At 42.6% G+C, this 12,841-nt stretch overlaps 1 protein-coding gene across 8 annotated transcripts in view; it reads left to right on the top strand.

Moving 5' to 3' along the window:
• The window catches only part of FGF13 (fibroblast growth factor 13), a 314,484-nt gene that overhangs the window by 181,440 nt on the left and 120,203 nt on the right, over positions 1-12,841 (top strand). Inside the window, exon 1 of one of the 8 annotated variants that reach the window (XM_027645506.1) lies at positions 5,620-5,639. The exons of the other annotated variants lie outside the window; for them this stretch is intronic. The gene's annotated coding sequence lies outside the window, so the exon portion shown is untranslated. Of the gene's footprint in view, positions 1-5,619; positions 5,640-12,841 lie in introns of those variants that run through there. 8 annotated transcript variants of the gene reach the window in all.

Below are 12,841 nucleotides of genomic sequence, written 5' to 3' on the forward strand. Positions count from 1 at the left end.
TTCATAACAAATAATATTGGGAAAAAAGGTGTTTTCTTAGTGTCATTAACTCTGAACTTTGTGAAGACTACTGCTTGACTCCTTTTAGAACGGGCTGAGGGAGTTTCTTTGTGAGATAGTACGTTACAAAAGTAATTACAAAAGAGTAACTTAAACATGAATTCAAGGAAAACATCATTCCTTGGTAAAAAATCCCCATGTGAACATTACTTAAAATATTTATACTAACACTCATCTGCATTAAGCAATCACTTACGGCATAATGTTATTCTTGAATTCAAAAAGCCTCCTTGTTTTTGTTTCACTGAAAGTGGCACATCTGTTGGAAATTTTCCATGATTTGTGAGCATTTACATCAGCATCTGGCAAGAAAAAATTAATTGTGAGGAGGAATTTACTTTCAGAAAGGTTCACTTGATGGCATTTTGCAGCATCAAATGGCCCATCTCAAAAGAAAAGTAGTACCTTGCTCTAACTAATTTGATCAGCATAATTTGATTTGTGACTGCAAAACATTTGATCTATAAATTAAAAAACAGGATTTAAATCAGTGTGGAGGGGACAAGTGCTGTAGGTTAGTTCTGATCTGGGAGACAGTGACATGTGTCTTGGGAGCATTTGTTTGGATCTGAGGATTCAATCTGCCTGGAAATACTTCTTCAGACTCAGTCCCCTTGCAAACCCTTCTTGTCCTGGACCTTCTGCCTCTGCTGCCTGGGGCAAGGTGGCTTTAGTCAGCTGTGACATCTTGCTGCTTCTTGATGGGGATGCAGAAGAAGATGAGGCTGCTCTGTGCTTTGTCTACTCTTGGTAAAGATCCAGAGGGGAAGGAAGATGGTCCAGCACAAGTAATTTCAGAGCAGTGAATTGTTTCAGGGAAAGCATGCTGGCAGCTTGACCAGAAGTTCTTGTCGCTGCCATAATTAAATAAAAAAGCAAGCAATTAAATAGAAACTGTGGCAGCCTCAGAAGTGAAACGGTCCCCTGCCTCCCTCCCTCCCCCCTCTCTCTCTGTGTCGCTGGCGGCAGAGCAGCACTGCAAGCTGGCTGCATTTCACAGGAGATGGGGCTAAATTTCCCAGGAAAAAAAATATCCAGAGGGACAAGACGCGATACTCTCATTTCTGACATCTTAAGCTTGTCACAGATGCCGAGCCTGTTTCACCCAATGTGATTATCTCTCCCTCTGTCAAGGAGGCAGATGCCTCAGCTAGGAAATATCATCCCCAGCATGTCATCTGGATTCTATAAATGGAAATAGGTCTTTACAAAGCCAAAAAATATATTTAGTTGCAACTACGGGGAGAGGGGGAAAAAAGAAGAAAATGAATAAATAAAGTCTGAACCCTTCAGAATTGCAACAAAGGAACAACAAAGCACTTAGGTTGGCCCTAATCATCTGCAAATGTTCATGCATTCATTAAATGTAGACTGCAGAGATAAAAGTTACTCTTCTGTCACTCCTTTTATCTCTACCTGAAGCATTCGCTTGCCATTCAGGTTTCTGTGTGCAAGCCATAAATATTCAGCTTTTTTCTGGAATAGTTTTTACCCCTTATTTGTTTGTTTTCATCTAAACTCTCCATATGCCAGAAGCAGCAACAGCAAAATGCTGTGAGCCGGAGGTGTGCATTTAGGTGACTTAGCTTTGGATACCCTGCAAAGACCTTATCTGACCAGGACTTAATAGCCCTGTGATGAAGAGTAAGCCAAAAATAAAATTAAAATCTTGCTGGTTTAGGTATGAAGGAAATTTAAGCATTGTCCATGCTGCAGTCAGTGCTGGGAACAACTCTTCCGTGTTGTGTTACTGCCCTGTGGGACAGGCACGAGTGGCTAGCAGAGATTAGTTATTAAGGCTCAGGTTTTAATAGCTTTTTGTGTGTAGTGCTGACTAAGCAGTCTCAACTGCCAGTGTATTAAAGGCCATTCAGGAGAAACCAGGGAGACGTTTTACAGAATGTTTCTCTGAATGCAAGGTTGGGTTGGCCAAAAAAGGTGGAGTTGTCTGACTGCAACTTGAGAGAAAAAGTGTCCTTTTGAGTTTTTAATTTTATAGAAACTGAAAAAATTGTTATTGGGCACCTCTCACTCCCTGTTTTGTTGTTGGAAGAGTATTTTCATGGCAAATAAATGAGAAAAATAACATCTGTGCAGTGCTGTAGGGAATGCATGCAGAGCAGAGTCTGCCTGCAGCATGAGCCATCAAGGGTATAGCAAAGTGATAGAAACATTTAAAATGTTCTTTGACTTTGTGCTGGAGCATCTATGTTGAATCCCTGAAACGGGGGAGGTTGTGCAGACCTTTTGTGCTGTTAACCTGGCTCTGCAAAGGCACACAGTTCCTCGTCTGGCTTTTTTGTGATTGTAATCAGTTGGACAGATTTCCTTACATGGGGTCTGAGATCAAATTAAAATCCTCTTGGCTCTCATGGGGCTATGAGAACCCAACCAAAGCTTAGAATGAAGTAGGATTTTGTTTGTTACTGTTGCACGGATTAATTAGTTGCAGGAGGCTTGGTGACATCACATCAAAGCAAGTTGTATTTGTTGGCTCTTCCAGGAGGGTGGAATGTGGAGATGCAGTTAGTGATGAGCCATACTTGGTATTTTGCCCTCCCGGTTCTAAAAATGTGTAGGAGTCATTGAAGGTTGAGACCCTGCATTGTAATTCTTATCCTGAAGATGTGTCCCATTGCTTTTGAGGCCCTTTAGCTTTCAGTGTGGCTGTGTTGCTGCCAGCAGTGAGAATAGATTGTGTGTCATTATACCCAGCTCTTGCCCCCTCTCACATCTCATGAGGCTATGGTCATAGACCCATGCAGTCCTTTTTTGCCCTTGCCCTATGTAGAAGAGAAAGAAAACCTTTCCTGTGGTCCTCCTACCAGACCTTGCCTTTGGGGAGGAGAAGATGTTGTCAAGGGCTTTTCCCTGGGCACTGGCTCTGCCCACACTGGGTTTGCAGGGGCACTTGCAAGGGATGCAGAGGTGGGGTGGACTCGAGGGCACGACAGGCTGTCAGGTGTACATGTGGCTCTGGCCTCCTGCAGCTCCTGGGCAGGCTTATGGGCTTATGGGCTGCTTCTTGGAACACTGCTCAGGTTCATGGGAAACAGCCTGTGATTGCCTGTGAAGAAATTCTTGGAGAAGTTGACTCTGGAATGTTTTACTGAAGACTTGTCTGAGAATGCTGTAATCCTGCCACAGGTTCATTAGCAGATATTTGTAGGTTTGCTTTTCCTCCTCCTGCCTTCCCCTTCCTCTTTCCTTCCCACCCCTGCGATTGCCTGGCCTTCAGTGGAATTTCATTGCTCTTCATTGCTTCAGTTCCCTACCCAGAGGCTGTCATTTTTATTTATTTTAGTATTCTAATTTAGCATCAGAAAGAAAATAACATTTGACCAAAAAGTATTAGAGGCAATAACTTTTTCAGAGAACTAAGCTTTTGAAAATTAATTTTTTTTTCCATTTAATTTCATGGATGCACAATTTCTATTACACATAGGCCAACTAGGGTTGCAGCAGCTGTAAAAAAATATGTATTTTAAGTCTTGTAATGTGTTATTTATGAATGCATTATAGTTATAATAATTCATTTACGGGACTATTGTGACAACAGCACCTTATCTTTAAAAATGGGAATTTGCAATATGAAATAGTTAATTAACAATAGGAAAGAGAATAAACTGAGAAGGTGCCTACAAATTGACAGCACTAACAGAGTAACAGCCAGCCTTTGTATGGGTCTGAATAGCATAGAAACTGAGAAAGCCAAATGGAGGCAGAAAAAGTCTTAACTTCTATAGAAACTTAGAAATTAGTCTGGTTTCTGCAAATCTCATCTGTCATAACAGAATTGTTGGAAAACTCATTAGGCTTTGCAGACAAGTTTCAGAGAGAATTGCAGTGGTAAAATAAATGGGATCCATCACAACTGTGCAAAGACCAGTGGATAACTTAATCCTACGTGGGACTTGCTTGGAAGTATCAGAATACATTTGCCAGATGCAAGATAATGTCAAGTAAATATTTAACGCTGTAATCACACAACAGCGTGTTAGAGCATAATAAAAGACACTGAAAGGGAGTTAAATGCTTTCAATTTAAGCAGATCATTTAAATGAAAGGAAGCAGTGATGCAGTTTTACATCTGGATGCAGTGTTCACCTAACAAGTAAGTGGCAAGGGCAAGCAAACACTTGAAGTTACTGAGAACTGGTAGAGACTCTCTAGTGGGGTATAAATAGTTTACCATGCATTCTTCGTTTACAGCATCAGTTTTACTGTGGTTTTGCAACTGTGGTGCTTTTGTCCTGTGTGTTGACTATCACTTTCCTACATGGAGGTGAATGCTTGAGGGGAATTGTATTGTCAGAGTGCAGCCAGGGCGTAGATGGACACTGCTGAGTGCACCTGGACTCAAGAGAGCCTGTTTACGTTTTTGCCCTGAAACAGCTAATGTAGAACTTTCAGCTGCTTCACTTCTTGTCTTCTGACTGTTTAATTTGTTCTAGGTGGTTGAGAGATGGACATAGAATCATAGAGTGATTTGGGCTGAAAGAGTCCTTAAAGATCCTCTAGTTCCAGCACCCTTCCATAGGCAGGGACACCTTCCACTAGACCAGGTTGCTCAATGCCCTGTTCATCCTGGCTTTGAACACTTCCAGGTATGAGGCATCCACAACTTCTCATACAATCATAGAATCAATAAGGTTGGAAAAGACCTCCAAGATCATGGAGTCTGACCTTTGACTAATCACCACCTTGTCAACTAGACCAGAGGACTGAGTGCCACATCCAATCTTTCCTTGAACACCTCCAGGGACAGTGATTCCACCCCCTCCCTGGGTGACCTGTTCCAATGCCTGACCACCCTTTCAGTGAAGAAATTCTTCCTGATGTTCAACTTTGGGAAAACATGGGTTGTCCCTGGTTTTCTGGCCAGCCTGGGGGATTGGCCTATTTCTGCCTAAAACTTCAGTCAAATTCCTGTTATTTTCACTTTTTGGAGTATAAATAAATAAGATGCAGTGTACATACAACCTGTCAGTTCTCCACACAGTTTATGTTTTGTTCACCCACAGCTGTTTCAAGTGCCCTTCCAGGCTACTGCCCACAGTGGGACACTTTGTCTAGACATGATGTGAAGTTAAAGCTCTTAGTCAGACTCTATTAATATATGATATGCAAAACATTCCTGGAGAGAAACTTCAGCACTTAATTGTCAGATATGGCCAAGGGAAGCTCTCTTTTGTTGTCTTACCTGGTGGGAGAGAATGACTTCTGCCGGGTAAGGGCAAGGTCTGAGCCCCAGTGACATGAGCAGCCTGACCCAGCACAGCTGTGGGAGCTCTCCAGTGGTTGAGTCAACCCTAGTGTCAGCTCCTCAGCTGTGAGACACAACATTTACAGCAATAACTCAGGTCAGAAAATTGACAGAGCCATTTAATGTATGTGAGAGTGACAGTGAGTCATCTCTGATCATTGTGTTTAGCAGCCTGGAGATCCACAGGCAGGCAGGACAGCTGCAATCCCACATCTACATGACAGTTCAGGACAAGGAGAAGCAGCTCACAGTCACTGTTTTCTTCCATCCAGAGAGGGCTTTACGTGGATTTGATCCCAAAAGACTAAGACAGGTAGGACCTGTTGGGGAGTGGGATAGCACGTCTGTCATCTGCAGCCTTTATCCCCTTCTCTGTAGTGTGTTGCCAATCAGGTGCATGCAATAACAAGCACATTAGCCTGTGTCAGTTATGTATCTGGTGTGAAATTAATAGATAAAGGTGGACTGAAATGCTAATAAAATTTTGCAAAATGCTCTTTAGAATTTCGGTTCAGGAGCAGAGTAGATTGGTAGCATGGAAGTTACAGATTAGTAAATTTAAAAGTAAGAAGAAAGGTGTGTTTCTTTGCAACCTGCAAAGACCTTGTTTCTTAAAAGAATTCTTTGAGAAGCCTTTAAACCTTAATTTTGAGTTCTCCAGCAGTCACTTAAGATGCAAGTGGAGTTGTGGGGGCTAATATTAAAAATACTGTAGCTGCTTGTGTGGCATACAGGGCAAGAAGCAGTAGAAGGACTCCTGCTACTGGTGATTAGGAACTGTGCAAATACTGTTGAGAACACGGTTTGCAAAATTGAACTGTCCAAAGCAGCTCAGTGCTCAGTAATGAGGGTTTGCAGGCCCTGTGTACTGGAGCACTTGTTTTGACAGTTGTAAGGGCCAAATATTCAGCAGCTGCAAATTGCTCTGGAGCTTTTCTTGATCTTTTTTTTTTTTGTTCAGCTGAAGCTGGTATGAATTCACAAGTTCCAGACATTTACAGCAGCAGAGTCTTTTCCATGTTTTAAAGTTTTTGAATCAACTTCCAGAATAAATGTTTTAATTTATTTTGAGTTATGTAAAGGCCCAGTAGGCATAAATACAGTAATGATACAAATATTGACTTGTCTCTTATATGGATGATTTCAAAGCAGTAAAAAAGTGAGTGTGGTATTCCCTGAGGCAGCTTCTTAACTTCAATATTCAGTATGCAATGTCCTTAGTTTGAAAAGAGTGGCTTTTTCTTCTGCTACAATAAAGACCACTTCCTACATCCTAAACACTAGAAGCTAATTTATAGCTCAGTGTTGAAACAATGTCTTTTTCTAAGGTACACATTTGTCTTTGCTAACTTTGATAGACTGTTGTAAGCTAGAGCACTGCAGCATATACTTCGTGCACTGGAATGTGAAATGTGATGATTTTTTTCTTAGAGCTCTCCTGTGCTTGCTGCCTTGGGTTGTTTTTTATGTCATTTACGGTGCTGAACATCAATGCGAGCATATTATGCAATGTGGTATAAAAATACACAAAGGCAATAAACTCCACTGTTATTTCTGCTTTGGCAGAACAGCCATATTTGATCATTTTGCCTTTTGATTTCTGGGAAAGTTAATTCAGATAGTGCATTGCAGCTTGAGCATTTATGTATGTGCCTTGTAGAAGTTCCCGGTGCAGAGCCGTCTCCCATGGCTGGGAGGGGGTGGTAGCTGTGCAAGCTCAGGGAACAACAGCCACCCGGGCATGGAGATCACCAGTAGAAACATCTGAATTTCACGCTAAGTTGTGTGGAAATGTGTGCTGGTTTGTAAAAAATCTGTATTTTATTTCTTTATTACGACCTTGTCACTGTGCCCTTCCCATTGGTGACAACGCGTCACTCAGTTATGAACAACTGCACGACACGTTGGCCTCGGCTGGGCTGTTTTGAGCAGACCAGTGATCTGCTGGGCCAGAGTCACTGATCTGAGTTATTTTTGGTTTGGCTTAAGTACAGTACCTCTTGGGTTTTAACTCCTTTTTGCTAGTATGCAAACACATAGCATCGAAATTCCTTTTGGATCAGATCTACTGTGCCGGTGCGTTTTTCGTTCCAGGAGTGTGCACAGCCATCTCCATCCACTCACAGACATCACTGTGATTGTGCTCTAAGCTACACCCATGGCAGATTCTGTAGTTTATCTTCCCTCACTGCTTGCACACCTGCTCAGTGAATTAAGCCACTGTGCAGCATCGGTGCTCCTGTCTGAGCAAAGGCAGCGTAAAACAGTGGGAGGAACAAAGAAATCTTGTTGTTGTGCTTACACAACCTGTCTTGGTACCACTGTCAGTCTGTGTGTAGTTGGGGGAGGTTGGCTTCTCTGTTTTTTGGAACCAAGAAGGTCCTGCTCATCCACCGCCCATGGGCAGGGCAGGGAGAAGAGAGCTGCCAGGATGTGTCCCTGCAGAGTCCACTTGGAGAGGGAGGAGCTAGCTGGTAGCTTCATGCTTTCTGAGGTGAAGTTTGCTCAAATATCTGCTGCGAGCTTCTGTCTGTTCAAGCTAATAAATGGGCAGTGAAAGTCCTCCTCACATACTCCCTGATCCGTCAGGTTGGTGTCTTTAGCCAAGTCACTGCACATTCGCTGTTCACAGCAAGGTGGTGAAATCCTTCCTGCAGTCTGTGACCCAGCGCTGATCACCTCTCTGGCCTTGTCTGTCATATGGTGCAGCAGCTGTCTCAATGAATTCAAAGCTAGTGCTTTAAGTAAAATAATAATATAATTTAAAGTCATACTGTGTGAAAATTTTTACAATTCTGGTGCAGTTAGGCCTCTATTATATGGCAGATGTGCTGCCCAATATATGGAAGTACCACAATAGTGTGCAAAAGAAAGTTGTTTGGTAGTTGAGAAAGATCTCGGTATACAGAACATGTAGCTGGGCTCTACAAGCGTGGTCATTGAGGTGGACAGTAACAGAAAAACAAGTAGTTTAATCTTCTGCTAATTTGGTTCAGTGCTGATTAAATTGATTAACAGTGAAAAGTGAAACCCCTCTGTGTATATGCAGCGTGTTGTAGGTACATTGTGTAATTGCGCATGGATTTGAGTCGTGTCTGAAAGGCTTTAGGGAAGTGCAGAGAGGGGAAAAATATCTTCAAATACAATTTCTAAACCTGTGTCAAGTGAAGGCTTCTGAAATGCAGACCTTTTATTTCAGGAGAGTATAAATGCAGTATTGTGAGTGTTGTTGCACATCATCCTCCATTGATAGGCTGTTCAAGTGGATATAATGACTTAACACTTCATGCGCCAGATGGGGGGAAAAAGATGACTAATTATCATATTATTTGATGTGAATTATTCAGTCACAGTGTTGGTAACTGGGCTGAGGAAAGCTGCTCCAGCAGTGGCTTCTGCAGTAGGTAACACAGTGGTGAACAGAAGTGGCTGTATAGGCAGAGGTCTCTTGGTTGTGTCAATGACTCCATTGTGGCTACAGTTGAGTAGTATTTTCAAGGGTGCTGGAGCTTGCTGAGAAAATGTTGGGGGTTTTCAACAAGTGATTTGTGTAAGATCATTTGTGGATGAAGGTGAATTTAACTACAGCTTCAGCCCAAGAAAAGAATATGAGAAAATATTGCAGCCTTTCATTTGACTGTTTTAAAAATGTTTTGTGTACATGTGTGTTTGTATGTAGTGACCCTGTCTGTATAAGCCTAACCTTTAACCTGTTGCAAATAACTTCCACCCTTAAAATGGAGAGGAATATTTCAGGTTACATTAGATTTGTTGTTTTATCTTTTCTGAAAGGATTTTTCTACTGTTCATCCGACAGCTGTGTGCACAGCTCTGGTCAGAGCCATGTGCCTCTTTGGGCAGGAGTGCTGATCCAGAGCAGTGTACAGGGCTCTGCTGCTTCCTAGGGCTGTGAGAACACACTGTGCACCTCTCCATGGCACACTGAGGATTTTTGCTCCTGCTGATTAGTTTTCCGTGCTTTGTTTTGAAATATCTCCTCTGAGGCCGTTTCTCAGAGCAGCTCTTTCTGTAATGAGTTTGAATTTTAAAACACTCAATTTCTTGCGTCCTTCCTTTTGTTAATCCTTAGTAAATGAGGCAAATCATTGGGAGATGTCACCTACCCTTTCATGAATGGTGCTTCTGTTCTTGGCTGCTTCTTCCAAGTGAAATGCCCAGGAGCTGCAGCAGTGGTGAATCTCTGAGGCAGACTCATAAACTATTGTACTGCTGCTCATCTCCTGCTCCCAAGAGGTATGGCTGATCCTTTCAGATTTCCAGGAAGGATGCAGTCGATTGTTTGATTATTTTGTTGCCTTTTTCAGGCCACTCTTCCTTGTTTTTCTCTTCCAGGAGGATTCTGATTTTTTCTTAGTTCTTTCTTTGTGTTTTCTTTTTTTTTTTCTTTTTTTTTGTTTTTCCCCCCCAATACTAGGGAAGTCATGTCTCCTTTTGTAGCCCAGCTATTGTCAATAGCTGCTGCATAAAAAGGAAGAAAAAAGTACAGGCATTCCTACTTCTCTTGACTTCCTTATAATTTGAAACTTTCTCCTAGCTCCAAATAGGGCTACATTAATAATTAAATTCTTATTAAAGTTACAATGCACAAGAGTATTCTAATATTTCATAAGCAGCAAACTATAGCTCTCCAAAGCTCTCTGAATTGTTAGTTTCCCACTCATCCTTGGACCTTTCTAGCAGTTCTCTTGGCATGTTCTCCTCTGCATGCCTGATTTTCATCACACTGCAAGGATATTCTCTTAGAAACAGCTGCATTCCTTGCTTTTCCTCCCAAACTTTATCAATGGAGACCATAAGTTCAGTGTTGTGCAGTGTGTGACACTGCTGTGAGCTGGTCAGTGTGGGTTTTGTGATAGACAGGGTGAGTAAGGGGTTTGAGCAAACTCCTATTTCCATCCAGAGTTGCTGTCCATCTGTATTCCACAAGGCTTCCTTCCTTGTGTTGTTGGAGCAGAAAGAGGAATGTTTGATCCACAAGCTGTGGGCTGGTGCATTAGGTGGCAGCCACGACTTGATCCAAAGAACCAACATCTTTGATGGCTGTGCAACTTGGGTGGCTTAGCTTCTGCAGCTGGACAAGCAGGTCCTGCTGTTTCAGTATCCTCCCTTGATCCAGGCCCTGCTTCTCATGAAGGGTCCCCAGTAACCCTCTGGTGTGCTCCCAACTCTGCTATAAGCTGCTCTATTTGCCTGTTGCTCCTTATATGCACACTCTAGAGAAAGGGATAGTACTCTGTAAATTACTGTCTTGTCTGCTGTGGTGCATGGATCAACCCACCTGTTTGGAAAGCAGCCAGCTTGCATTTATTTTGGCAGATGGGAAAAGCAGGAAACCACTTGGAACAGGCAGGGAAGCAATATTCATTCATTCAGAGGCAAGCACAGCAAAGCAGTGAACTGAGCTGCAGAGTTTAAATAAGTGGGGGCACACGTTCTGCGTAGCAAACCCACAGATTCTGATGACTGGAAAGGGAAAGGTGGTGGGTCTGCACAATGGAGAGTCAATTGTGGCTATTACTTAGCCCTTGATGAGCTCTTTATCACAGCTCAGATGCAGAAGGCTGACAGCGCTGCCTAGCAGCACTGGGAGAGGAAACTGCAGTTCTCCCAAACTAAGCTCTTAGAATCACAGAATGGTTTAGGTAGGAAAAGACCCCTAAGATCATCAAGCCCAACCATGAACCCAGCACTGCCATGTTCACCACTAAACCATGTCCCCACATGCCACTTCTACAGATCTGCATCCCTCCAGGGATGGTGATTGAACCTCCTCACTGGGCAGCTGATTCCAATGCCTGACAACCCTTTTGGTGAAGAAACCCTTTTGGTCTAACCTAAACCTCCACTGCCACAACATTCTGCTGCTGACACCAGGCTTGGAGCAAAGTATTGATATGCTGGCTTTTCCTGTTTCTACCCTCATTATTCCCTGCAACTGGAGGGATAGTGGAGAACGCTACTTGTGCTCCTGATCCGTTAACCAGTCATCCCACAGCCCTGAAGTCTCTCTTGATTGCCCTTGGATTTCTTGTTGCAACTTCGTTGCTGCCTACCTAAAAAAAAATATCAGTAAGTAATCAATAAATATCAATCAATCTGAGGGCTATAGCAGGGTAGGAAGCTTTCTCTTCAGATCTGTAACTCAGAGCCCAGGAAGGCAGCAGATCTCCTAAGAAGTGGGTCTGGTTTTCACACTGGGCCTTCTGTTCCCTTCATTACGTGTGGGCACAGTAAGGTCACAGTTACAGGCAGCTGCATCACTGAAAAATGGCCAGATTAGAGTGAATCAAAGGCTGTTTGGCAGTAGAAGGGTGCCTGGAATAGCTAGGAAGGAAGGCTCTGTGCAGAAATGTTAGTGCCATTTCCACAGGGGAAAGAGGAGATGCATTCTTGGCAGCATTTATAACAAATTTTTTATGTTGGATGTCATTGTCTTTATTATGCACAAAGATCTAAATGCAGCCTTATCTTGGCTAGCCTTTTTAGAGGATAACAGCCTATTACTGCTAGCAGTTAATCCAATTACTCTTTTAGGTCAAGGGGGAGTGTTCTGTGCAAATATTTTTGGAAGATCTGAAAAAAATATTCTGTGTGGTTGACCCAAAGAGAGCATATTTCAGAATTTTTCAGCAGATCAAAAAGTTTCAAAATTCCTACATATATTGAAAGAAACATGTTTGAAAGAGTTGTCAACTTTCAATTTTGATCATAAGACAACAGTTGCTTGTTTAAAAAAATGAAAATATTTCACGATGGAAAGTAGTTTCAAATCAGAAAATAAATCACTATCTAAAACCATGGGGGAATTTCACTGATGTGAGAGTGAAGGTGGGGCTGTGCAAACCTGAAGAATTAATTCAGCATGAAATGTTTTACCTAAAGTAGGTGTTAACCATATCATTTTGGCTCACTTTATTCCTGGTTCTCTAATAAGGATTTCATTGACTGTATTGGAAGGGACTGTGAAATAATTATGAGCAATCAATCCATCTAAAGCAAGGAGGAGTGCTGTCTTGGAGAGGAGAAATGCACCTGTGTATGAACTGCAAGAGATTTCAGTGAAGTTTGTTCCTGCTTTATTGACAGTGAAGGTGTTGCACTTGATGGCCCACATTGAACGTGCTGCTTTACTTGTGCTTGGCCAAGTAAAGGGAGTAGGACTGCAGCATTCCATCTGCTCCCACAGACTTTTGAAGAGGGGATTTCTGTTCACCGCTTCATTTCCATCTAGGAATGAGGCCCCCAAGTAGGTTTAGGATTCGACAGAAATCTTTGGGGGTGCTTGTGCTGCAGCCTTGGTAGCAGTTTGGGGATGTTTGGACAAGGCTCAAGCTGTAGCATGGCTGGCTGTGACTGCTGCTGGGGTAACAACCAACAAACCCTGTATTTGATGTGGGATGGAGAATCTTTCCCAGGGGCTGGGTAACTGCTGAGCTCCAGGCTGCAGCTGCCTATATAGGTGTTTGGGAATCTTTGCCTTACACAAAAATCCCA

The sequence above is a fragment of the Corapipo altera genome, unplaced genomic scaffold (assembly GCF_003945725.1).
Source record: "Corapipo altera isolate COAL_440 unplaced genomic scaffold, ASM394572v1 65, whole genome shotgun sequence".
Classification (NCBI taxonomy): domain Eukaryota; kingdom Metazoa; phylum Chordata; class Aves; order Passeriformes; family Pipridae; genus Corapipo; species Corapipo altera.